We start from the raw sequence: 27,872 nt of genomic DNA, 5'->3' as shown, positions 1-27,872 counted from the left end.
AGGCAAGCATACTCTCACCATATGCCTGTGGTCTGAAAGCACATATCGTGAAGGCTGTTTTCAAAGACTTGGAAAATTTACAAAGATTTTGTGACTTCCAGATTCACAGAGAGCTGTAAATAGATAGAACTTATTTTAAGGCATTTCAACATTAGTTCTCCTGATACCAGCAGAATAAATAAATCAGAGCAAATGGAGATGAAAATAATTTGATTACTTTCCCTTCCTGAATCTTAAAATATAAATCCCTCAGGTGATTCAAGTTTTGGATAAAGACTTAGAACAAGGGTTTTCTTATCTAAACTCTTCCTCAGTGGTACACAGTAAGTCTGCCCCTCTTCTTCACATCCTTTCTCTGGAATACCTATTTCATTCCCACAGCATCAGTGAATACCCCATCGTGGTTAACTCAAATCTATCTCTAGCGCTGACCTATCTTCTGAGCACCACTCCAGGCTCCTCCAACTAGGGTTCATGGATGACTCAATCTCAGCATGTCCAAAACCAAACTCACCTTTGTCCATCCAAACCTATTCCTTCAAAATGCCCTCTCTTTGTTAATGGCTTCAAAAAGCACGCAGAAAATCACATTAGAATCTTGAGAGTCATCTCAGACTCTTCTTTCTCTCTTTCACCACTGCCAATACCATTTCACTTCTTTTTTTTTTTTTTAACATCTTAACTGGAGTAAAATTGCTTTATAATGGTGTCTTAGTTTCTGCTTTATAACAAAGTGAATCAGCTATACATATACATATATCCCCATACCTCCTCCCTCTAGTGTCTTCCTCCCACCCTCCCTATTCCACCCATCTAGGTGTTCACAAAACACTGAGATGATTTCCTAAGTGTTAATGGACACTTAGGTTGCTTCCATGTCCTGGCTATTGTAAATAGAGCTGCAATGAACATTTTGGTACATGACTCTTTTTCAATTATGGTTTTCTCTGGGTATATGCCCAGTAGTGGAATTACTGGGTCATATGGTAGTTCTATTTTTAGTTTTGTAAGGAACCTCCATACTGTTTTCCATAGTGGCTGTATCAATTTACATTGCCACCAGCAGTGCAAGAGGGTTCCCTTTACTCCACACCCTCTCCAGCATTTACTGTTTGTAGATTTTTTGAAGATGGCCATTCTGACTGGTGTGAGGTGATACCTCATTGTAGTTTTGATTTGCATTTCTCTAATGATTAGAGATGTTGAGCATCCTTTCATGCATTTGTTGGCAATCTGTATATATTCTTTGGAGAAATGTCTATTTAGGTCTTCTGCACATTTTTGCATTGGGTTATTTGTTTTTTTTGATATTGAACTGCATGAACTGTTTGTAAATTTTGGAGATTAATCCTTTGTCAGTTGCTTCATTTGCAAATATTTTCTCCCATTCTCAGTGTTGTCTTTTCGTCTCGTTTATGGTTTCCTTTGCTGTGCTAATAAAGCTTTTAAGTTTCACTAGGTCCCATTTGTTTATTTTTGTTTTTATTTCCACTTCTCTAGGAGGTGGGTCAAAAAGGATTTTGCTGTGATTTATGTCATAGAGTGTTCTGCCTATGTTTTCATCTAAGAGTATTATAGTGTCTGGCCTTACATTTAGGTCTTTAATCCGTTTTGAGTTAATTTTTGTGTATGATGTTAGGGAGTGTTCTAATTTCATTCTTTTATATGTAGTTGTCCAGTTTTCCCAGCACCACTTATTGAAGAGGCTGTCTTTTCTCCACTGTATATTCTTGTCTCCTTTATCAAAAAAAAGGTGACCATATGAGCGTGGGTTTATCTCTGGGCTTTCTATCCTGTTCCATTGATCTATATTACTGTTTTTGTGTCAGTACCATACTGTCTTGATTAGTGTATCTTTGTAGTATAGACTCAAGTCCGGGAGCCTGATTCCTCCAGCTCTGTTTTTCTTTCTCAAGATTGCTTTGGCTATTCGGGGTCTTTTGTGTTTCCATACAAATTGTGAAATTTTTTGTTCTAGTTGGTAAAAAATGCCATTGGTAGTTTGACAGGGATTGCATTGAATCTGTAGATTGCTTTGGGTAATATACTCATTTTCATGATGTTGATTCTTCCAAGCCAAGAACATGGTATATCTCTCCATCTGTTTGTATCATCTTTAATTTCTTTCATCAGAGTCTTACACTTTTCTGCATTCAGGTCTTTTGTCTCCTTAGGTAGGTTTATTCCTAGGTATTTTATTCTTTTTGTTGCAATGGTAAATGGGAGTGTTTCCTTAATTTCTCTTTCAGATTTTTCATCATTAGTGTATAGCAATGCAAGAGATTTCTGTGCATTAATGTTGTATCCTGTAACTTAACCAAATTCATTGATTAGCTCTAGTAGTTTTCTGCTGGCATCTTTAGGATTCTCTATATATAGTATCATGTCATCTGCAAACAGTGACAGCTTTACTTCTTTTCCGATTTGGATTCCTTTTATTTCTTTTTCTTCTCTGATTGCTGTGGCTAAAACTTCCAAAACTATGTTGAATAATAGTGGTGAGAGTGGACAACCTTGGCGTGTTCCTGATATTAGAGGAAATGGTTTCAGTTTTTCACCATTGAGAACGATGTTGTCTGTGGGTATGTCATATATGGCCTTTATTATGTTGAGGTAAGTTCCCTCTATGCCTACTTTCTAGAGGGTTTATATCATAAATTGGTGTTGAATTTTGTCAAAAGCTTTTTCTTCATCTATTGAGATGATCATATGGTTTTTCTATAGTTAATCAAATCCAAGAAGCGCAGAGAGTCCCATACAGGATAAATCCAAGGAGAAACACGCCAAGACACATATTAATCAAACTATCAAAAATTAAATACAAAGAACAAATATTAAAAGCAGCAAGGGAAAAACAACAAGTAACACATAAGGGAATCCCCATAATGTTAATAGCTGATCTTTCAGCAGAAACTCTGCAAGCCAGAAGGGAGTGGCAGGACATATTTAAAGTGATGAAAGAGAAATACCTACAACCAAGATTACTCTACCCAGCAAGGATCTCATTCAGATTTGACGGAGAAATTAAAAGCTTTACAGACCAGCAAAAGCTAAGAGAATTCAGCACCACCAAACCAGTTTTACAACAAATGCTAAAGGAACTTCTCTAGGCAGAAAACACAAGAGAAGGAAAAGACCTACAATAATAAACCCAAAACAATTAAGAAAATGGTAATAGGAACGTACATATCGATAATTACCTTAAATGTAAATGGATTAAATGCTCCAACCAAAAGACATAGATTGGCTGAATGAATACAAAAACAAGACCCGTATATATGCTGTCTACAAGAGACCCACTTCAGACCTAGAGACACATACAGACTGAAAGTGAGGGGATGGAAAAAGATATTCCATGCAGATGGAAATCAAAAGAAAGCTGGAGTAGCAATTCTCATATCAGACAAAATAGACTTTAATACAAAGATTATTACAAGAGACAAAGAAGGACACTACATAATGATCAAGGGATCAATCCAAGAAGAAGATATAACAATTGGAAATATTTATGCACCCAACATAGGAGCACCTCAATACATAAGGCAAATACTAACAGCCATAAAAGGGGAAATCGACAGTAACACAATCATAGTAGGGGAATTTAACACCCCACTTTCACCAATGGACAGATCATCAAAAATGAAAATAAATAAGGAAACACAAGCTTTAAATGATACATTAAACAAGACGGACTCAATTGATATTTATAGGACATTCCATCCAAAAACAACAGAATACACATTCTTCTCAAGTGCTCATGGAATGTTCTCCAGGACAGATCATATCTTGGGTCACAAATCAAGCCTTGGTAAATTTAAGAAAATTGAAATCGTATCAAGTATCTTTTCTGACCACAATGCTATGAGACTAGATATCAATTACAGGAAAAAATCTGTAAGAAATACAAACACATGGAGGCTAAATAACACACTACTTAATAACCAAGAGATCACTGAAGAAATCAAAGAGGAAATCAAAAAATACCTAGAAACAAATGACAATGAAAACACAACGACCCAAAACCTATGGGATGCAGCAAAAGCAGTTCTAAGACGGAAGTTTATAGCTATACAAGCCTACCTTAAGAAACAAGAAACATCTCAAATAAACAACCTAACCTTACACCTAAAGCAATTAGAGAAAGAAGAACAAAAAAACCCAAAACTTAGCAGAAGGAAAGAAATTATAAAGATCAGATCAGAAATAAATGAAAAAGAAATGAAGAAAATGATAGCAAAGATCAATAAAACTAAAAGCTGGTTCTTCGAGAAGATAAACAAAATTGATAAACCATTAGCCAGACTTATCAAGAAAAAAAGGGAGAAGACTCAAATCAACAGAATTAGAAATGAAAAAGGAGAAGTAACAACTGACACTGCAGAAAGACAAAGGATCATGAGAGATTACTACAAGCAACTATATGCCAATAAAATGGACAACCTGCAATAAATGGACAAATTCTTAGAAATGCACAACCTTCCAAGACTGAACCAGGAAGAAACAGAAAATATGAACAGACCAATCACAAGTAATGAAACTGATTAAAAATCTTCCAACAAACAAAAGCCCAGAACCAGATGGCTTCACAGGCGAATTCTATCAAACATTTAGAGAAGAGCTAACACCTATCCTTCTCAAACTCTTCCAAAGTATACCAGAGGGAGGAACACTCCCAAACTCATTCTACGGGACCACCATCACTCTGATACCAAAACCAGACAAAGATGTCACAAAGAAAGAAAACTACAGGCCAATATCACTGAGGAACATAGATGCAAAACTCCTCAACAAAATACTAGCAAACAGAATCCACAGCACATTAAAAGGATCATACACTATGATCAAGTGGGGTTTATTCCAGGAATGCAAGGATTCTTCAATATATGCAAATCAATCAACGTGATACACCATATTAACAAATTGAAGGAGAAAAACCATATGATCATCTCAGTAGATGCAGAGAAAGCTTTCGATAAAATTCAACACCCATTTATGATAAAAATCCTCCAGAAAGTAGGCACAGAGGGAACTTTCCTCAACATAATAAAGGCCATATATGACAAACCCACAGCCAACATTGTCCTCAATGGTGAAAAACTGAAACCATTTCCACTAAGATCAGGAACAAGACAAGGTTGCCCACTCTCACCACTGTTATTCAATACAGCTTTGGAAGTTTTAGCCACAGCAATCAGAAAAGAAAAAGAAATAAAAGGAATCCAAATCAGAAAAGAAGAAGTAAAGCTGTCACTGTTTGCAGATGACATGATACTATACATAGAGACTCCTAAAGATGCTACCAGAAAACTACTAGAGCTAATCAATGAACTTGGTAAAGTAGCAGGATACAAAATTAATCCACAGAAATCTCTTGCATTCCTATACACTAATGATCAAAAATCTGAAAGTGAAATTAAGAAAACACTCCCATTTACCACTGCAACCAAAAGAATAAAGTATCTAGGAATAAACCTACCTAAGGAGACAAAAGACCTGTATGCAGAAAATTATAAGACACTGATGAAAGAAATTAAAGATGATACAAATAGATGGAGAGATATACCATGTTCTTGGATTGGAAGAATCAACATTGTGAAAATGACTCTACTATCCAAAGCAATCCACAGATTCAATGCAATCCCTATCAAACTACCACTGGCATTTTTCACAGAACTAGAACAAAAAATTTCACAATTTGTATGGAAACACAGAAGACCCCGAATAGCCAAAGCAATCTTGAGAAAGAAAAACGGAGCTGGAGGAATCAGGCTCCCTGACTTCAGACTATACTACAAAGCTACAGTAATCAAGACAGTATAGTACTAGCAGAAAAACAGAAATATAGATCAATGGAACAGGATAGAAAGTCCAGAGATAAACTCACACACATATGGTCACCTTACCTTTGATAAAGGAGGCAAGAATATACGGTGGAGAAAAGACAGCCTCTTCAATAAGTGGTGCTGGGAAAACTGGACAGCTACATGTAAAAGAATGAAATTAGAACACTCCCTAACACAATACTCAAAAATAAACTCAAAATGGATTAAAGACCTAAATGTAAGGCCAGACACCATCAAACTCTTAGAGGAAAACATAGGCAGAACACTCTATGACATAAATCACAGCAAGATCCTTTTTGACCCACCTCCGAGAAAAACGGAAATAAAAACAAAAATAAACAAATGGGACCTAATGAAACTTAAAAGCTTTTGCACAGCAAAGGAAACCATAAACAAGACGAAAAGACAACCTTCAGAATGGGAGAAAATATTTGCAAATGAAGCAACTGACAAAGGATTCATCTCCAAAACATACAAGGAACTCACGCAGCTCAGTATCAAAAAAAGAAACAACCCAATCCAAAAATGGGCAGAAGACCTAAATAGACATTTCTCCAAAGAAGATATACAGATGGCCAACAAACACATGAAGGAATACTCAACATCATTAATCATTAGACAAATGCAAATCAAAACTACAATGAGGTATCACCTCACACCAGTCAGAATGGCCATCTTCAAAAAATCTACAAACAATAAATGCTGGAGAGGGTGTGGAGGAAAGGGAACCCTCTTGCACTGTTGGTGGGAATGTAAATTGATACAGCCACTATGGAGAACAGTATGGAGGTTCCTTAAAAAACTACAAATAGAACTACCATACGACCCAGCAATCCCACTACTGGGCATATACCCTGAGAAAACCATAATTCAAAAAGAGTCATGTACCACAATGTTCATTGCAGCTCTTTTTTACAATAGCCAGGACATGGAAGCAACCTAAGTGTCCATCAACAGATGAATGGATAAAGAAGATGTGGCACATATATACAATGGAATATTACTCAGCCACAAAAAGGAACGAAACTGAGTTATTTGTAGTGAGGTGGATGGACCTAGAGACTGTCATACAGAGTGAAGTAAGTCAGAAAGAGAAAAACAAATACTGTATGCTAACATATATATGGAATCTAAAAGAAAAAGAAAAAAAAATGATCAGAAGAACCTAGGGGCAAGACAGGAATAAAGATGCAGACCTACTAGAGAATGGACTTGAGGATACGGAGAGGGGGAAGGGTAAGCTGGGACAAAGTGAGACAGTGGCATAGACATATATACACTACCAAACGTAAAATAGATAGCTGGTGGGAAGCAGCTGCATAGCACAGGGCAATCAGCTCGGTGCTTTGTGACCACCTAGAGGGGTGGTATATGGAGGGTGGGAGGGAGGGAGATGCAAGAGGGAAGAGATATGGGGACATATGTATATGTATAACTGATACACTTTGTTATAAAGCAGAAACTAACACCATTGTAAAGCAATTATACTCCAATAAATATGTTAAAAAAAATAAAAAAGAAAAGAAAAAAAAAGGGAGAGACAGAACCCTAGGACAAATGGTAAAAGCAAAGCCATACAGAAAGAATCACACAAAGAAGCATACACATACACAGTCACGAAAAGAGGAAAAGGAAAAAAATATATATATCTATATACAAAAAAAAGGAAGAGAGCAACCAAATCAATAAACAAATCTATTAATGATAATTAACTCTAAATACTAAGCTAAGATAAACATAAAACCAGAAACAAATTAGATGCAGAAAGCAAACCCCAAGTCTACAGTTACTCCCAATGTCCACCGCCTCAATTTTAGGATGATTCGTTGTCTATTCAGGTATTCCAGAGATGAAGGGCACATCAAGTTGATTGTGGAGATTTAATCCACTGCTCCTGAGGCTGCTGGGAGAGATTTCCTTTTCTCCTCTTTGTTCGCACAGCTCCTGGGGTTCAGCTTTCGATTTGGACCCACCTCTGCGTGTAGGTCCCCTGAGGGCATCTGTTCCCCATCCAGACAGGACAGGGTTAAAGGAGCAGCTGATTAGGGGTCTCTGGCTCACTCAGGCCGGGGGGAGGGAGGGGTACGGAATGCGCTGTGTGTTCTCCAGGGGAAGTTGTCCCTGGATCATGGGACCCTAGCAGTGGCGCGCTGCACAGGCTCCCGGGAGGGGAGGTGTGGATAGTGACCTGTGCTCGCACACAGGCTTCTTGGTGGCTGCACCAGCAGCCTTAGCGTCTCATGCCCGTCTCTGGTGTCCACGCTGATAGCCGCGGCTCGCGCCGTCTCTGGAGCTCATTTAGGTGGTGCTCTGAATCCCCTCTCCTCGGGCACCCCGAAACAATGGTCTCTTGCCTCTTTGGCAGATCCAGACCTTTTCCCGGACTCCCTCCCGGCTAGCCGTGGCACACTAGCCCCTTCAGGCTGTGTTCACACAGCCAACCCCCGTCCTCTCCCTGGGATCTGACCTCCGAAGCCCGAGCCTCAGCCCCCAGCTCCCACCCATCCCTATTCTTTTGTCTCTGTTTTTTCTTTTTTCTTTTGCCCTACCCAGGTATGTGGGGAGTTTCTTGCCTTTTGGGAAGTCTGAGGTCTTCTGCCAGCGTTCAGTAGGTGATCTGTAGGAGTTGTTCCACATGTAGATGTATTTCTGATGTATTTGTGGGGAGGAAGGTGATCTCCACGTCTTATTCCTCTGCCATCTTGAAGGTCTCTCTACCATTTCATTTCTACTTCCTCATTGTGCTTAGAAATCATTCCCATTCTCCCACCCCTACTGTCACTGTCCTAAGTCATGTTTGTCTTCATTTCTCCTGGTAACCAGTATAGCAGATCCCTGACTGGTCTCTAAACTTGCAGTCTCATACATTCTAGGTTATCTTCCACATTCAGCCAGAGATTTCTAATAAAATACGAATGCAACCATACCATTTCCTTTTTTAAATCCTTGGGATAGTTTGCTATAAATAAATCCAAATTCCTTATCTCAGCATTTAAAGCTCTTCATGTTCTAGCCTCTTCCAACCTTTCCAGCTTCATCTCAAACATTCTAGAGACCACATGCTGTGTTCCACTGTGTTTTGTTTTTGTTTTTTTTTTTTTAACAATGATCAGACATTGAGGATTCTTTTTAAAATTTATTTATTTATTTATTTTTGGCTGTGTTGGGTCTTCGTTTCTGTGTGAGGGCTTTCTCTAGTTGCGGCAAGCGGGGGCCACTCCTCATCACGGTGCGCGGGCCTCTCACTATTGCGGCCTCTCTTGTTGCGGAGCACAGGCTCCAGACGCGCAGGCTCAGTAGTTGTGGCTCACGGGCCTAGTTGCTCCGCGGCATGTGGGATCTTCCCAGACCAGGGCTCAAACCCGTGTCCCCTGCATTAGCAGGCAGACTCTCAACCACTGCGCCACCAGGGAAGCCCCTGTGCTCTTTTTAATCCCAAGAACTTTCCAGGTTTTGTCCTTTTACCTAGAAAATTCCTACTCATCTTTCAAAGCAGTTCAAATATCGCCTTTTCTAGAAAGACATTCCCAATGTTTCTTTCCATTTAGAATCAAGTGTTACTCCCTCTGTATACCCACTCTTATTTACTTTTCCGCTTATTATTACTGTGTTTACATCTACCTTTTTCATCAGCTACCTGAAGCTGCTAGAAAATATCACAGAAGGTATAGAGTACCTTCCTCTATGTACGTTCCTCTAGAAAAAAAGGCTTTGTACTCCATTTCAAGCTTAAATTCTAGCTCTATTGTATAGTTTTCCACCAAATAGTTAATAATACCAAGTTGCCACATAGCTACATGAAGAAGGTGTATAATTTTTAGAATGCTTGTTTAGATATAGAGAAGTTGAGCCTCTTCCTCAAGAAGCCTAATGATCTGGAGGTTTCCAGCAGTGGACCAGAAGCATGTACCCCGTGACTGTTCTCTAGTGAACTCTACCTCAAGATTATGCTGATTTGAAATTCAATAATATTATGGATGTAGTTCTCAAATTTCCTTCTAGACAAGAAAGAAAGAATGAACTTTGGAGATAAAAATCAAATAGTGACATTATTCCCCTATGGTGTTTTGGGGTTTTTTTCCATTCTTTCATTCAAAACACACACACACACACACACACACACACACACACACACACACACAAAGAGAGAGTTCATGCTGTCATGGAGTATTCAATTTTTTTTTAGGAAAAACATATTCAATACATCACAGACTGAAGTAGAGGTAGTTGCTCTAAAGCTGTGGTTCTCACAGGGGGTAACTTTGCTCCTCAGGAGGTATCTGACAATGTCTGGAGATGTTTTTAATTGTTACAAGTTGCATCCAGGGGTAGAGGTCAGGAATGCTACTTACAATGCACACAACAGCTCCCCACAAAACAGAATTCTCTAGTCCAGAATGTGAATAGCACCAAGGTTGGGAAACACTGTTCCACATGAAGACTACTCAGAACTGCAAAAGGACATAGAAAAGAAATCTGACCAAGAGTGAGAGCTTGGGAGATGCTTTCTTGAGAGTGATGGATGCTTGAGATGTGAAAGCCTGGGAGGAGAAAAAGGAGCTGAGTAGGTGGGTGGTGATGGAGGGAGAAAAGTGATAGTGTTCCAAGTAGAGGACCCACAGGTGCTAAGTCCCTGAGGTGCGTGTCTCATCACGTGACAGAAGGGTTTGGCTGAAGTGCCAAAAGAAGGAGAGAGAAGTAAATGTTGAAGTTGTAAAGACAGCCAATGCCAATCATGCCAGTACTTGTAAGTATGGTTTAGGATTTTGTTCTCTATCCTACAGCAGTAAAAGGCCATCGAAGGGCTTCTAAGGAAAGAGACTGGTTATACAAAGATTAAACTGAATTTAGAAAAGATCTCTCTGACTGCAGGGTAGAGAAGATCTTGAAGGAGAAGTTGGATGTGTGCAGGAGGACAGTATAACCATCCGGGGAAGAGATGATAGTATCTTGGACCAGGATGGTGGCAGCAGAGACGGAGACAAGAGAGTCCATGTGAGGTGCAGCTTGACAGGAATTTGTGATGGGCTGGCTCTGGAGGGTGAGGGAGAGTGAAGTGTCAAGGATTATGCTGTGGATCTAACACAGCCTCTATCTTTGATGGATGGTGGTGGCAGGAGAGGGAGTGGATTAGGTTTGGCAGAGGAAGAGCCGGAGCTGGTTTTAAACATACTGATGTATAGAGACACAAGCAGGAATACCAGTCAGGGAGCTGGGACTCTGGGTCCGGAGTGCAGAGGAAATGTGTGAGGCTGTTTAGGAAGAGATAATAGGGAAAGAGAGGGTGAACTAATAACAGGGAAGACAGGGGATTGTGAACTCCAGCTGCCTCTGTTATTTATATTTGATTCTCATCTGCTGTCTGTTTCTGTCACATCTGCCTCAAGCAGTCATGTCTTTCAGCTTATTGCCCATATTTATCTCACTGGTGAGCCACTAGTGTTTGCCTTTTGCATTGTTGGTTCATTTGTTGTTGTGCCCAACTGCTCATTTACTTTCAGGCAAGCATTTCTCTGTTTGCTTATTTGTGTCAAAGGAAAAAACAAAAAAAAACCCTTAACCTCCTTTGTAGTTTGTATAGCATTTATGGTCTCTCTTAGTCCCTTCATGCTGCTAACAACCAGAGTAGATTAATCAACGGCTTTCCTCCATATCTGATTTCTCTTAGAATCAGCTTTCACATTTGTGCCCTCTCTACATTCACAGACATTTAAAAATAAATTTTCCTTTTGGCTATTTCATGGTCTGGGGTAAACAGCTCAGGAATTTCATTTCACCAAGTGAATCTAGAACAGTTCAAATGGCCCTGTCTCTCTCCACCATGCTCCATTGTCTCTGAAAGTCACTGCCCTCCAGAATACATCTCCCCTTGGTTTTATTTCTCCCTGGTCCATGAAAGCCAAAAAGACAGATTAACTATGGTTTGTAAAGGTTATGTTGTCTGTGTGATTGTGAGAGCACAAGATTAATAAAGAAAAGTCTCATGTCTCCCCCAGATGAGAAGTGTTTTTAGGGTTTACCTCCAGCCATAGAACAGGGCATGAAGGATGATTTTCAAGGTTTTAAGTCCATGGTTCTCAACCCTAGAGGTACCTTAGAAATACCTATGATAATTTAAAAAATTATACGTGCATAGAGACCCCATTCTAAGAACTTATTCCTAAGATCTGAGAAGAGGTATGTTCATCCAAATTTTAAAAGGCTGCACAGGGGATTCTGAAACTGATAGCCTAATAGATTTAAGTGACACCCACCCAAGCCAAGCACACGAGACTTCTTTGGAACAAGTAGTCACCCACCAGCAGTCAGTATCTAATAATAGTGTCTAAATAGGCTAGCCAGGGTCTAGCAGTCATGAGGAGGAGAATCGTGGAATGAATTCCAAAGCAGAAAGGGCAAACTCCAAGTCACAAGAGGCAGAAGCAGGAAAACTGGTTATCTGGGCATCGCCAGCACATGCTTTTCTAACCACGAACTGAATCAGGTATAGAGACACCTTTAAATAGAAGCAAGTAGCCAGGGCAGAGCAGCAGAACCACGGCTTCAGTGAAGCATCTGTGTGCGCTAAGTGGAGGGGGTAGAGTTGAGTAAGAAGAAAAAGTTCTAGAAATAAAAGAGTGCAGAAGCTCAAAGACGAAAGTTGAGTAAACAGTAAGTATGGATGGTAAGAGCTCCTATAATAATTATGAATTAAATTTCTACTGCCATAGCCCAATAAAACTTACGGCCTTTTTTATTTGTTTTAAGCTTCTCTGCTATTATTATTCACCTTTCTTCCCTATCCTTCCTAGTTTTCACAAGGAAAATGAGGCCAAATGTTTTAGAAATGAGACTAGGAGTCCTACCTCTAATCTATTTTAAATTTGTAGCCTAGAGCTAAAATTGACTGCATTACTGAAATGTCAAAAATGATCCTATCTGAATATTACATTCTGAAACAGAAAATAACATATATCCTTAAGAGCCCTCAGTAGTATTATAAAACAGCATTATATTTAAATTTAGTAATATTTTATGGAGAAATAATAAAATAAACTGGCAAGTCATTAGAATCGGCAAACAAGCTTTAAAGACATTACAATTTCTCAAAAATTCTGCATATTTCTAGGATCTGTGATAAATAAGAAATTGTCACTTTGCTAATTATAGCATTATAAAGATAATTTAAGTCTCACAGACTTTGCAAAGCAAGAGAAGGAAGAGAAAAAGGGTCGATGAGAATCCTACTTCTCCTCAACTTAAACTTTTTCTCATGTCAACTCAGCTTTCTTCCAAATGAAACCAATGTCTCCCTGTCAGATGCATTTCCTAGGCACGGTTGGGAGGGTGCTATTATGGATAATTAAACGGGAAAATGGAAACCCATCCTTTTCTTCTACAAACATCAACTAGCAAGTCAATTAATGAAGTTGTTGTGTGAGAGGCTCTGTTTTCTCTCTTACTGGTTATGGCAAAGGAACCCAGCTCAAGGCACGGCCAAGAGTGTCTTTTCTTAAGACAGCCTAACCCTGTCTCTCAGGGTTACGCAGCGCTGGGCCCAGCCGGAAGATGGTGGCCGAGGCGCACGTGCTCAGCTCACTTTCAGTCCGTTTCTCTTCTCTGATCTGTGCCAAGAGACAAGAGTGAAAATCCGGAGGAAGAGTTCAGATCCAGCATTGAAGGCAAGCCCCAGAGAAATTCATCGCTTTGCAATATTGCAGACGGGAAAACCTACTAAGAACAGGTTCACCTTCTGGCCCCAAGGAAGCCAGGTTACATATTTACAGGTGTGTGAAGAAGAGCATGATCTTTATAGATGTGGAAGAGGAAGACAGGAGAGAACCTTGGTCTCATGGAAACTCATCTCTAAAGATCTCCAATGGAAAGAAAACTCCCTGTCGTGGTTGCCTGACCTGTGGCTTAGAGCCCTGTGATTCTATCTGGGTGGACAGAGAAAGCCAAATGACAGAAAGTACTATAGACATAAATATGAGGAAGGGGAGGCAAATGAGCTCTGCAGGCCCCTCAAAGGATGGCTCGTGACCTCTAGTCTGAGGAACACGGATACAGGAAAGTCTAAGAGGTTTCCAAACGTACAGGAGACACACACTGCACTCCAGCTGAGCAAGATCCACCCTTGAATGTACTAACAAAGCTAAACTGAATATGAATTAGCAGTGGCCCAAGAGCTCATGGGCAAAATGAAATTTTGTTTTGGTAAAGTAAAAACTTTAATAAAATTGAACATTATGATCCAAGGCAGCCAAGCCACGCTCCTCAGGCCCACAGAACCTAGAACCAAGCAAAGGACTTGGGCTCTTTGTAGCTATGTTTGAAAGGCAGATTGAGGCCTAGCTGTCCTGCCACCTTGCTCAACCATTCTGCCTGTGAAAGTTGTTTTGAAATTTTAAGTTCAGGATCTGAAGGGCCTGGTATATCACAAAGAGAACAGCAGCTCAAGAAACTAGCAAATGCTCCCAATTAGAATCATGTTTGTAGCTGACAAGTGACTGTATGGTAGAATTAAAGGATGCCAAGGTGACCTTTTAGCCAAAATATATCCAGACATCCTGACCTGTACCTGCAATCCCAGCACTGTACATTCATTCATTTGGGTCTAGCCTTTTTAGTGTTTAAGAATTCCTTATGAGGACTTCTCTGGTGGCACGGTGGTTAAGAATCTGCCTGCCCATGCAGGGGACACGGATTCAAGCCCTACTAAACCCGTGCACCACAACTACTGAGCCTGTGCTCTAGAACCCGCATGCCATAACTACTGAAGCCCGTGCGCCTAGAGCCCGTGCTCCGCAACAAGAGAAGCCACCGCAGTGAGAAGCCCGCGCACCGCAACAAAGAGCAGCCCCAGCTCACCGCAACTAGAGAAAGCCCGCGTACAGCAACGAAGACCCAACGCAGCCAAAAATAAATTAATTAATTAATTAAAAAAAAAAAAAAAGAGTTCCTTATGAAAAGACAAACACCCCTGGAATATATAGCACCAATAAGCAAGGCACTGAGAGATGGGAGAAGTGGAGATGGAAACTGGACCAGGCAGGTGCTGTATTTTAAGTGACAGCCAACTTTTTCAGTAAAAGGCCAGATAGTAAATACTTTAGGCTTTCCATGTCCATCACAACTACTCACTTCTGCCACTACAGTGTGAAATCAGCCAGAAACAACACACAGATAAGCAAGTGTGGCTGTATTCCAATAAAACTTAATTTAGGGACACTGAAATGTGAATTCCATGTAATTTCCACGTGTCATGACACAGTCTTCCTCTTCTGGTTTTTTTCCCCAAACAGTCAGCAGGTCATAGTATGCTGATCCCTGCTGGATTAGGAAATAAAACTCACAAAATAAATCTCCCTGACTTCAGTTCTAACTGGGATATATCAACTATAACTAGCTACTGAGCGCGAGACAGAAATGGGTCAAGACGCCACACGACTATAATATTCACACTAAAGTCTTCTATTAATAAAATATGCCCTTTTCATTGAATTTGGAAGATGTTGTTCATTTAATTATGGATAAAGAACGGCTTGCGTTACGACCTCAGGAGTATCTTTAGGCATTATTTTCTCCATTTGTGACTGAAGATGCTAATTACTGTTATTTCTTTCCCTCCTGGGCATTTCTCTCAAATTAATTAATGGTCCCACATATTAATGCTGTAAATGTACTAAGAAACTTGGAGTGATCATTTTGTAAATCCACTTAAGAAAAAACAAATAGACATGAAGCAAGATGCGACGTGCAAAATATTTGTAGTTCCTTGAATGATAACCATTCAGTTAACGTAACTACCTATGCTAATACTTCCCATCTTTTCAACTTTCTGTCTTTTCTTCCTTTCAAAAGAACTTTAGGGAAACGTCTGTGCTGTCCTCTTTGATCCGGGCTCTCGGCAGTCCTTTTATGTGCACTTGAACGTCCCCCATCCTTCCCCTACAGTGGCTACTGCCAAACTTGCATAGTATTCTCAACTCTCTACCCCACTCTATTCAAGAACGCTCAGTAAATGACCTTATTCCAAATCTCAGACAGAAAGTTCAAGCTAGAATTTCTTCAACTTTGTTGCCTCAACCCCAAATTACTGATGTCTACTTCATCAGAATCACCGTTTCTCTAGTCTCAGATACAACTAAGATCTTCTGTCCAAAGTCAGTATCTCCACCTGTACTCAGGATCCTCTTCCCTTCTGTTCTCGTGGGACCCCGTTCCACGTTTCTCTGTATTTTCAAACTGCTCTTCTCTCATTTCTCTAGTGGTTTATAAATATGTTCCCATCTTCTGAGATAAAACTCCCTCAACCCTGAGTCTCCTCTTTGGCCGTTTAGTCTTAGCATCTTTCTACTTACCTTAGAGCCAAGCTTCTTGAAATAATGCTGTATATTTATATTCTCTACTTTTCTATGTCCAATCCATCTCTGAGGCCACTATAATCTGACTTCTCAGAAACTGCCCAGGTAAAAGTTTTCAGTAACTTCATAATCATCAAATCCACAGAGTTATTTTCACCTGGAATTTACTGCAAATGCTGTTAGAGAAGGACCTAATAATGTATTTTTCTATATGACTGGACAATTATTCTTATACTATTAAATGCAATCTCAATCAAAATCCCAACAGGCTTTTGCAATAAGTTTGACAAGCTTTCCCTAAATGTTAAACATGGAAGAGTAGAGACTAAAAATATCCAAAAGATTTTAAAGATTAAGATGACCAGCTACCAAACACTTAAGTCCCAGTAAAACTATCATAATTAAAACAGCATGACATGGGTACAGCAATAAACTATTTTAGGCTTCATTTTCTTCGTGGCTCTGTATTATCTGCTACTGTTAACAACTCCCTCTCTTTTGAGTCCCTCTCTCTTCGTTCCTATAAAATTTCCCTACTGGAGTTGGCTCATACCTCTCACTCCTCTGTCCCCTTTCCTCCTTCCTTTTCTTCTATCTATTCCAAAGATACTGGTTCAAATGTCTTCTTTTCTTACTGTAAACACTCCCCTGGGAAAGCTCAGAATTTGTCATGGTTTTAACTATCACTGTCTAGCCAACACTATTTCTCTGCTCCCTTCCCAAGTAAGATTGTTTCAAGTTTTAGATAACCATGCTTTCTCTACTTCCTCAATCATTACAGAAAAGTACACTGCTAAGGTTGCCAGTGACCTCTGTGTTGCCAAATTCGTTGCATACTTTTTCCACTCATATTATTCTATCACTCTGTAGTTTTCCCCACAGTTGGTCACTCTCTCCTTCTTTTAAATCCTGTCCTCTGGGAATTCCCTGGCGGTCCAGTGGTTAGGACTCCATGCTTCCACTGCAGGGGGCACAGGTTTGATCCCTGGTCAGTCAGGGAACTAAGATACTGCATGCTGTGCAGCGCAGCTGAAAAAAAAAAACCATACTGTCCTCTTTGGGGTTCTGTAATATGACTCCGATCTGGCATCCCTCTAATCTCTTTGGCCACTCCTCAATTATTCAAAAAGAGTTCCTGTGTTTTACTTTTTCTTCAAAATGTTGAGGAGTTCAGTCCTGAGCATTCTCTTCTTTTTCTTCTTTGTACATTTCCTAAGTGGGTAATCTCATTGCCACAGCTTTAGATTCCTATGTCTCCCAGCTTATAACTCCTAAACTCTAGCTTAAACTCCTGCACTCAGCTTCCAACTCATATATCTAACTGTCCACCTGACATCTCCACTTTGACTTCTCACAGGTGGCTTAACCATCAGGGTTGCCAGAAAAATAACTCATATAAACAAAAAAGGATGTTTTAGTATTAGTATGCAATATTTGTCATAGACGTATACTAAAACATTATTCATGGTTGATCTAAAATTCAAATTTAATTGGGCATCATGTTTTTATGTGCTAACTTAGCAACAATAGCTGAACTTATGTCCAAAATGGAACTCTTGATTTTTCCTTCCCTTACCCTTCAAATCACTCTCTTTCCAGTGTTTCACTTTTTTTTTATCTTTTAAAATTTTTTTGGCCACGCAGCACGGCACGCATGATCTTAGTGCCCCATCCAGGGATCGAACCTGCTCCCCCTGCGGTGGAAGCTCATAGCCTTAACCACTGGACCGCCAGGGAAGTCTCCACATTTTCTTAATTTTAGTAGATAGCACCACTTTTTAAAAAATTTTTTTATTTTATTTATTTAATTATTTTTGGCTGCGTTGGGTCTTCATTGCTGCGCGCGAGCTTTCTCTGGTTGCGGTGAGCGGGGGCTACTCTTCATAGTGGTGTGTGGGCTTCTCATTGCAGTGGCTTCTCTTGTTGCTGGACACGGGCTCTAGGCATGCGGGCTCAGTAGTTGTGGCTCACAGGCTCTAGAGAGCAGGCTCAGTAGTTGTGGCTCCTGGGTTAGTTGCTTCGCGGCATGTGGGATCTTCCTGGACCAGGGCTCGAACCCGTGTCCCCTGCATTGGGAGGCAGATTCTTAACCACTGCGCCACCACAGAAGTCCTATAGCACCACGCTTTACCCAGTTCCTCAAGCTATAAACCTGAAGGGATCAAATTTGATTTTTGTTTTTTCTTCACCTCTCACATCAAGTTCATCAGTAGGTCCCGTCAATTCTATCTCCAAATGTATCTCAAATTAGGCACTCGTCTCCATCCCAGGGCCACTGCTGTCTCTTACCTAGACTAATTCAATAGGCCTCTTATCACTGCCCCCACTTTTACATCGCCCCTTACTAATCTATTCTCTGCAGAGCAGCTAGAGAAATTAGTTTAATACCTAAATGAGAGCATTTATCCCTCTGCTTCAAATCCTTCAGTGGCTTCTGACTGCACTTCAAATAAAATAACACTTCACTCTGGCCTACAGAACTCTGAATGCCTGGCACCTGACTCTCTCTGAGCTCATCCCTCTCCACTCTGCTATGATTCGCTAGCCATGCTGGCCTCCTTCACTTCCTAGAACACTCCAAGCTTCTTCACACATTGGTACCTTAAAGATGTGGTTTTTCTCTTCCTGGAATACTCTCCTGTCCCTGTTCTCTGCCTCCTGGTTATCCTTGAGACCTCAGATTAAATGACACTGACTCTGGGAAGTCCTCCTAAACATACAGTCTCCCCAACCCCATTATCCTCCCTCATTTTACTCTGTTACTTTCCTTCATAGCACTTACCAGCACTTATTAATTTATTTACTCACTTATCTTTGCCCCACAAGATTCTGAACTCCGATCATAGGATCACAGACCATCCTGTTTTGTTCACTATCCAAAAACAATGCCTGGGAACTTAGTGCACCCTCAAAAAACACTGAATAAATCAGTGAGTGACTTCCAAGTTTGCTTCTATGGTGCCAGACCCATAGGTCTAACATCCTTTGCCAGCTCAACAATTTATCTCAAGTGCCTATAGGATAAAGTCCACAGTGCTTCGTCAGGCTTTTCAGGATTCATACTGAAATACTTCAACTTTCCTGAATGTATCCTGGGCTCTGTAATGTCTTTGCATACATGTTTGTCTCTCTGCCTAGCCTGTCCCTCTTACCTCCTATCCGTCTGACCAGTGAAATGTACTTTTCAAGATTCTTCCGATGTGTCCCATCTTCTAGGAAGTCTTCTCACACCACCCTCAACCACTCTTCTTTTATGCTGTCATATTCTGTACATACCCCTATTAATGGCTAACATTTACTGAGCGTTTTCCACAGGTCATTAGCTGTAATAAGTTTATAAGCATTCCACACACTTTAATCTTTACCATAACCCTATGAGATTTAGTATTATGAGACTCATTATTATTAGATTTATTATTATTGTCCCTGTATTACAGAAAAGGAGACTGAGACAAAGAGAGGCTGGTAACTTAACCTAAGGTTGAGGAGCTCCTTTGTGTGAGGCCAGGAGAGGCACCTACATAAAGGGACTCTGGAGCCTATGATCTTAATGACTATTCCCTACTGCCCTGCCAAGCACTCAACAAATTGTAGTACTTGTTTTCATATACCTTATATTTCCTTATATTCATTTCCCCATTAGATTGTGAGCCTCTCATGGGCAAGCCAGTATCAAAATCATCTTTTAAAATCTAGCTAAATGTTCATGGAATAGTTACTAAAGGCCTTAGTTTATAATTGTGCAAAGTACTTTGCCTACATGATATTTGAATGGGCTTTAAAAATGAAGATCTAAGGAATTTAGAAAAGACAGATTGGTCTCTCAGAATATTTTTCAACTGGCAAGCAATTCAGTATACTAGTACATTAATTTTTAAAGTTATTTTTAGCATACTTAATATGTAACTGGCTTTACCACTCAAATAAGCATAAGTAAATGTAAGTGCCTCAAAAGAGGAATGGAGCTTTGGTAATCATTAAGCATTTTATGTCTCTTAAGGCATACACAAATATGTTATATTCACTCTAGCTGTTCTTCGTAACTCATAATTAGTACCGTTGCCACCGGATGGAGTAGGAAGTTATTTAAATGATATTTCTTAAGAAGCACAGAAAGAAAGAAATCTCTTCAGCTAAACTATTTTTCTTCCCATATGTACTCCAACCACCACCCTGACATTCATATACATTCATACACACACACACATATACACACATACCCCTAAACCATTACATATGACTTGCTCCTTGGGTTAAAGCATTAAAGGATGCCATTACAGTGCAAAACTGGGGACTTCCCTGGTGGTTCAGTGGTTAAGAATCCACCTTCCAATGCAGGGGAGACGGGTTCGATCCCTGGTCGGGGAACTAAGATCCCACGGGCCGAGGGGCAACTAAGCCCGCACACCACAACTACTGAGCCTGTGGGCTCTGGAGCCCGCACGCCACACTACAGAGAAGCCCATGCACCACAATGAAGAGCCCACACAGCCAAAAAAAAAAAGAAGTGTCCTGTGAGTCAACTTAAAAAAAAAAGTTGCAAAACTGTGTAGTAACACAAATGAGCAGAGACAAGGAACATATAAATCCATTTAAATGGTACCATGCAATAACTTAATTTATTCAGTTAACTAGTAGGCACCTAGCAAGAATGACGCATTGGACATTTAAAGTTTTGATAAGGCATAAGGGTATGAGGAAAAACGAAGAATGCATGCAGGCCTAGAACTTGGATTACTACATTGGGGCCAGAGTTGGTGAGGTCTACTTATTAAAATTTAAGAAAAAATTGCACTGTAAACATATGACAGATAGTATAGCACAGTAGTTAAGAGCAAAAATGAGTTATAAAGTCAAACAGACCTGAACTGGTAATCCTAGATTCCCTAAGTAACAATGAATGAGTTTCTTAAATTCTCTATGCTTTTGTTTATTCAAATATAAAATGAGGATAATACCAACTTACATGGTGGCCATAAGAATTCTACTCCAAAGTCACAGCCTATCATTTTATATACTTCCCTCTGATCACAGCACTTGCTAGCCACCTGATACATTCTTCTTTATTTTTCTTTTATTGTCTATGACTACCAGCCCCACACTGGAATATCAACTCCTTAAGAGCACAGATATTATTTGTCCTGTTCATCACTGCATTCCCAGTATGGGTAATAGTTCCAAGCACTCAATAGATGTTCAGCAGATGGATGGTGAATGGAAAGAAGGAATGGAGGGAGGCAGGCAGAAAGGGATGGAATGAGAAGAAAAGGAGAGAGGGAAAGATGAAAAATGGAGAGTACTAAAATAAAACTTCAAAAAACGGTGGAACTGTGCTGATGAACTAAGTAACTATATTAAAACATTTTCTCCCATCATTTAGTATTCTACACGATCACTTTTATGGCCCCATATTTAAATGCATGGATGACCTAACCCAATTTTGAACACTTAATTGTTCCCAGTTTGTTTGTACTATAAATAGCACTATGATGCAGATACATACCCCTGTGACTATATTTGTTAGTCCTTGTGCACCTATATGATTTCTTTAGTACGGACTTCTAGGATTGAAACGATTGTGCATTTTTATGTTTATTACACATAATCCCAAACCTCATCCAAAAGTTTCTACTAATTTACACAACCATCAGCAATGTATGGGAACACCTAGTTCCTAACATCTTCACCAACACAGAGAATTATTATTGTTATAAAAGTACATGTCATTGTTTTCATTTGCATTTTGTTATTACTCATGGATATAGAGAATATATATTTTATGTTGTTGTTGTTTTACAGACTGCTGATGGATATTCTTTGCCTATTTTTCTATTGGATATTTTTCTATTTCATATTGATTCCTAAGAGGGTTTTGTCTGTTTTTAGAGTAAGAATGTTAATCCTTCACTATCATATCGTACCAAAACACTTTTCTCCAATTTGCTTTTTAATTTTGTTTTAATTGTTTAAATGCTAGACTTAGTCCTAAAGCTCACCCTTTACAATTCGAAAGCCTAGTGACCAGAAAAAGTAGACATTCCTTACTGCTAATAAAAGTAGCTTTAAGGAAAGGTAACCTACAAACGAGTTAAATAATTTCCACAGTAACAGGAGGAAGAAAAGATTTGAAACTCTAAACTTGAGCTGGGAGACTAAGCTCTACTCAGAGCTCATAAAATATTTTTGTGTTAACAAAATACATTGGGGGATACAAGTTGTGTGCTGGAATAAAGGCCATAATTTTTTAAGATCAAATTTCTTAGGGCACTTGTATTAATATACACCACACATATTTCTCAGAGGAAAAGTAAAAATGAATAAGAGTTAAAAGCATTACATTCTATTTGAAATACACTTGCCTTTAAATATTTAGGGAAAAGCACCTGTCAAAATACATTTCAGACTGTGTCAAGTTCAAACTACTTGAGAACTGGCTAGTAAATTATGGAATGGGATAACTCCTAGTAAATCCATTATATCGTGAATAGATAGAGCAGTTCATCATCTGTAGAAACCCTGAATTTTGATATAATTCTTTAAGAAGTGGGTCATCCCTAGACAAAACGGTTTTATGGCCGTGCTTACCAAAAAGGCCCTCCAACATCCTATATCGGTAGTTTTTATTCCTTCACTTGTCCCCTGAGCCTGAAATCCTAGTCAAGGAGTGACAAACATGTGGTACATATGTCCTTAGTTTCCCTGATAATACCTACGGCTGCTAAGTTAGCCAATAAAACAATCATTTTTCAGAATAAATCCATTTGCTGCATCGGAACCCTTTTTAACACAGTGCTCCAATAAACTGATGGGAGGTGGCAATCGTGTTTTAGCTCAAGTCCCACTCATCATTAGAACGATGACTAATCTTACTTAAACAGTATCTGTATTTTAAATAGGAAGGCTTTAAAGCCTGGAAATCTTTCAAGACTAAAATGTGTGAAGCCCTAACACTTTGGGCACAGTGGCATTAATGTTTGGAATGGAGACGCTTAGCGTATGCTTCCTTGATCACATGCTGCCCTGCGCCTAATTGTAATGTTGCGGCTGGGCCTTTTCAGGCTTCTTATGTCCTAAAGAAGATCATCTGAACGTTAATTCAGAAAGCATGATTATACTTCTCTAACTTTCAAGCCTAGCACTTCAAGTTTCTTCATATATATGTTTAAATGTATTTCATGGAAAGAAAAAATTATGCAAATAATATCAGGCATCATGTTACAAAATCAACCATTTCATTACAAATGATATAACTTTTTACTTAATTCTTCTTACCCCCCCATAAGAACAAAAGTGTAGAATTAAAAGTTGTGATACTTTCCCCTTTGGTAACTCTTGGAATGGTCCAGAAATCCTTTCAATGAATGAGTCCTTCCATACACATAAGACATAAAAAAATTTATCTCACATTAGCTAGTATGATAAGGTTCCTATTTGTAGATTCAGTCCCCCCGAACTGCTTACTACATGAATCAGGCTTGATTTTAGAGTACATACGCTATTGCTGTTGTTGTTTTCCAAATTCTTGAATGTCTCCATTTTTACATAAGATAAAAGCCATTTAGAGAGACTAAGTGACTTGTTGATTAGGTATATAACTATGCAACCTTAGGGTCACATAACTAGAATATGAAATCACTAGGATTTGCCTCAAGCTTTTTGACCCCAAACCTTTGCAAAAACGGAGGTAAAATGTAAGGAACAATTGTACAGAGATTAAAAACAGTTGGATTTTAGAATATCACGAAGGTAGGGTACAGCAGCTTAGACAGCGCTAAAAACTGGAAGAGTAAAATAGAAGACAAACTTAAATAGCTTCTCAAAACATAGAGGAAACACTTAAAATACAATACAGTGAGAACATTTTAAAAAAGAAAGTCTGGAGACCCAACCTACACTTAACAGGAAGTCCTAAAAGAGAAGCCTAGAAAAACTAGAGCAGAAGAGATAACATAAGAACTAACACACAAGAGACTTCCCAGTATCAGAAGAAAGCTCAGTCTGACATTTGAGAGTATGGATCATATTTTTTGCAAATGCAATGAAGAAGAACCATATTATGATGGTAAAAGTAAAGAAAGAAGTCAATAAGCATTCAGATGGGAGATTTTGTTCCATAAGAGACAAAAAGTGGGCAATCCTGGAAATCGTCCAAAATGTTCAATTCTAAAAGATAAATGAAGCAGCAATAATAGAGCTTTAAAAAAAAAAGACAGTAACCCCCAAGTGCTCCCCCTAGCCAAGGGGCTGTCCTGTAAAAGCCACAGTCGGTGGGTGGGAGTTCAGATGTAACACAGGTACAAAACTACCCTTTTCCAAACAAACTATTTGAAGATATAGATATCTAATAATGATAAAAGATTAGTCAAAAGTCGGAACTCAAAGGCAAAAAACCACATTTGGAAAGGTCTTATGATGAGCAACTAAACCAAATAAACATCTAGGATGAAGACTAAATGATAAATTTAAATGTAGTGAGAGCCAAAATATATTAAAGAACTGCTTTTCCTTTGAAACTAATGATGGCTCTTACTGAAAATTGATGCAAATTAACCATAGATTAAATTTTAATAAAATGGGAAGGGGGAAATGAGGAAAAATAAAAGTACCAAATTTCTCATTCATATTCAATAAAGGGGAGTGAAAATATTATTGTTGTGATATTGTGTGATATTTTATTAGTTCAGTAGAGTTAAAATATCTGGTTAAGAGTCAAGGTCAACATTGTAGCCCTTAGGAAAACAGAAATTGAGGGAAATACTGTCTACCATAAATTGACAGAAATATATAACATCATCTTATGTTTAGTGTAGTAGTTAGCCAGTATTAGAACAAGGTTTAAGAAAAAAATTTGTAAACCACTATGGAACTTCCATAATACCCCTATAGCTAGCTTCATTGAAGGTACTAGCTCTTGGTTTCTAACCATCCTACTCCTTTTCATGTATTATGCTGCACCTCCCTCCCATAAATAGAAAAACACATCCTAAAATTCATGAAAATTCCATGAATCTTAAGGGACCCAAAACGACCTTGAAAAGAAGAATAAATTTAGAGGCCTCACATTTCTTAATTTCAAAACTTACTACAAAGCTACAGTAATCAAAACAGTGTGATCCTGACATAAAGGCACAGACCAAATGGAACAGCACAGAGAGCCCAGAAATAAACCCACACGTGTGTGGTCAAATGATCTTTGATAAGAGTGCCAAGACCACACAATGGGGAAAAGATATTCTCTTCAACAAATAGTGCTGAGAAAACTAGGCATCCAAATGCAAAAGAATGAAGTTGGGCCCTTAACTTACAACATATACAAAAATTAACTAAAAATGGATTGAAGTCCGATATAAGGCCTAAAGCTATTAAACTCCTAGGGAAAAAAACACAGCAGGAAAGCTTCATGACATTGGCTTTGGCAATGATTTCTCAGATATGACACCAAAAGCACAGGCAACCAAAGAAAACGTAGGTAAATTGGACTTTATCAAAATTAAAAACTTCTGGGCATCAAAGGACACTATCAAGAGAATGAAAAGACAACCCATAGGATGGGAGAAAATATTTGCAAATCATCTATGTGATAAGTGTAATATTCAGAATACATAAAGAACTCCTACAACTCAGCAATGAACAACCAATTCAAAAGTAAACAAAAGACTTGAATAGACATTTCTGCAAAGAAGATATACCAATAAGCACATGAAAAGATGCTCAACTGCCACTAATATCTAGCAAAATGCAAATCAAAACCACAATGAGAATTCACTTTAGATTCATTAGGATGGCTATTATAAAACAAAAACAAAAACAGAAAATAACAAGTGTTAGTGAGGATTTGAAGGAATTGGAACCCTCATGACTTGTTGGTGAAAATATCAAATGGTCTGGGCTCTGTGGAAAACAGTTGGGTAGTTCCTCAAAAAGTTAAACACAGAATGACTGTGTGATTCAACAATTCTACTCCTAGGTTATATACAAATAACTGAAATCGGGGACTCAACCAAATACTTGTACACCAATGTTCACAATAGCATTATTTACAATAACCAAAAGGTAGAAACAACTCTTTCAACAGATAAACAGATAAATGAAATGTGGTAAATACACACAATGGAATATTATTCATCAATTAAAAGAAATGGAGTTCTGATACATGCTAAAACATAGGTAAACCTTTAAAACATTATGCTAGGTGAAATAAGCCAAAAACAAAAGGACAAATAGTATATAATTCCACTTATATGAGGTACTCTGAAAAGACAAATTTATAGAGGCAGAAAGTAGAATAAAGGTTACCAGGGGTTAGGGGACTAGGGAGTTGTTTAATGGTTACAGAGTTTGGTTTGGGATGATGCAAAAGTTCTGGAAATGAATAGTGGTGATGGTTGCACGGTGATGTGAATGTACTTAATGCCACTTAACTGTACACTTAAAGATGGTAGAAAATGGTAAATTTTATGTTATGTATATTTTACCACAATAAAAAAGTAATATATCTCCCTTTTTTTTCACCAAAATAAGCATTAAAACATCATAATTAGCTTAGTAGAATTTCAGCCACACTCTACATTAAAACATCTAATTTTCCAAACCAAAAATGAGCAGTTATAAAATCACTTGTCAATTAATTTCTAATTTAAAAAAAGAACTATTACAGGCCTGGAAGGGAAAATACAAACCGCAGTATGTTCACTTTAAAAAATGACTATCACTATTTTTTCCAAACCACTAAGCTCAAAGAAAACATGCTAAAATTTACTAAGAATAAATCAAGCAAAAGATTATTTTCAGAAGTGGAATAAGCTGCTGTTCCTTCCAGTGTACCTTCTTTTCTTTCAAATTTTCACTTGAAAATAAATTGTACTAACACTTCACATTGTTAAGCTGTAAGAAACTATGCTCTCTCTTCAGAATAGCTAACAGAAAAAGATGTGACTTGTCATAATATTTGGTAAAAAAAATAAAAATAGAAATAAGTTCCAAACATTTAATATTCAGAATCTTTAAAATACTGTTGTAAAAACTGCTGTTGCTTTAGAAGAACTTACTGGGTTTAAAATCACTCACAGTTTATTGACAGATTTAATCTTTAACCCAGGGCCCAAAGACAAATGTATATAGCTATTTCCCTAAATGTTTGTGCAGAGTAAAATTTAATTTACTCTTTGTGGCACTGTATCACCAGCCTCACTCCAAAATATAGCGGAATCTAGTTTGTGTTGTTTAAAATGATAAAATGTTAAACTAACCTTCAACCAATGATTGTTGGTACCTACCAACTGCAGAGTTGATATTTTAGGCGTGAGCAAACCTCATTTAACTTAAAATACTCATAATTAGACTAAATTATCTGGTTCCAGAGTCTGCACACTTGTCCACAATGTTACACTACTTCTATACTGCAACTAAGGTTTTTTTCTCTTTTGTCAGAATAGATGTACATTGACAGATTATGTGGTTTTTGTTCTGTTAATTATCAGTGGGTAAAGAATGTAATGGGAAACGCATAAGGAAAACATCAATTTTGCTCCAAGAGGGGTCATCAGTTTTTTGCTTAATCCAAAGAAATGTTGCAAAGACATGTGAAAACTTTAAAAAGCAAAGCCAAAGTCTACATGCCCTAAATATGCAATCTCTATTCTGGAAATGGCTTATCGCTTTTACAATTAATCCATTGCTTTTG

The 27,872-nt window shown here is 38.5% G+C and overlaps 1 protein-coding gene across 1 annotated transcript in view; it reads right to left on the bottom strand.

The window, feature by feature from the left end:
• The window catches only part of GPR158 (G protein-coupled receptor 158), a 329,591-nt gene that overhangs the window by 118,323 nt on the left and 183,396 nt on the right, over nt 1-27,872 (bottom strand). The gene's annotated exons all lie outside the window — the stretch shown is intronic.

Source organism: Balaenoptera physalus (assembly GCF_965194825.1).
Source record: "Balaenoptera physalus genome assembly, chromosome: 2".
Taxonomy (NCBI): Eukaryota; Metazoa; Chordata; class Mammalia; order Artiodactyla; family Balaenopteridae; genus Balaenoptera; species Balaenoptera physalus.
This window is presented reverse-complemented; position numbering and strand designations above follow the sequence as displayed.